This window comes from Penaeus monodon, chromosome 31 (assembly GCF_015228065.2).
Source record: "Penaeus monodon isolate SGIC_2016 chromosome 31, NSTDA_Pmon_1, whole genome shotgun sequence".
NCBI classification, from domain to species: Eukaryota; Metazoa; Arthropoda; class Malacostraca; order Decapoda; family Penaeidae; genus Penaeus; species Penaeus monodon.
The window spans coordinates 20,951,146-20,951,345 of NC_051416.1; the positions used below are offsets into that span (position 1 = coordinate 20,951,146).

The window sequence follows — 200 nt, forward strand, 5'->3', positions numbered from 1 at the left end:
CAATCTTACCTTCGAAGTCAAGTTGTGAATCGCCAGGGCCCCTACAGCAAATGACTGCCGAGGGATTCCAGCACGAAGTACTGTGTCCCCCACGGCGTCTGAGAACACACTGACCATCACACTGCAGGGGTCACAGTGTCAATGTGATGCGGCCGGCACTGACCTGAAGCACACGCTCACAGAAGTTACCTGTGCTCTAT

At 54.5% G+C, this 200-nt stretch overlaps 1 protein-coding gene across 1 annotated transcript in view; it reads right to left on the reverse strand.

The window, feature by feature from the left end:
• Nucleotides 1–87, reverse strand: part of LOC119593080 — a 15,867-nt gene extending 15,780 nt beyond the window's left edge. Inside the window, exon 1 of the mRNA XM_037942003.1 lies at nucleotides 10–87. The gene's annotated coding sequence lies outside the window, so the exon portion shown is untranslated. The remainder of the gene's footprint in view (nucleotides 1–9) is intronic.
• Nucleotides 88–200: the final 113 nt, after the last annotated feature.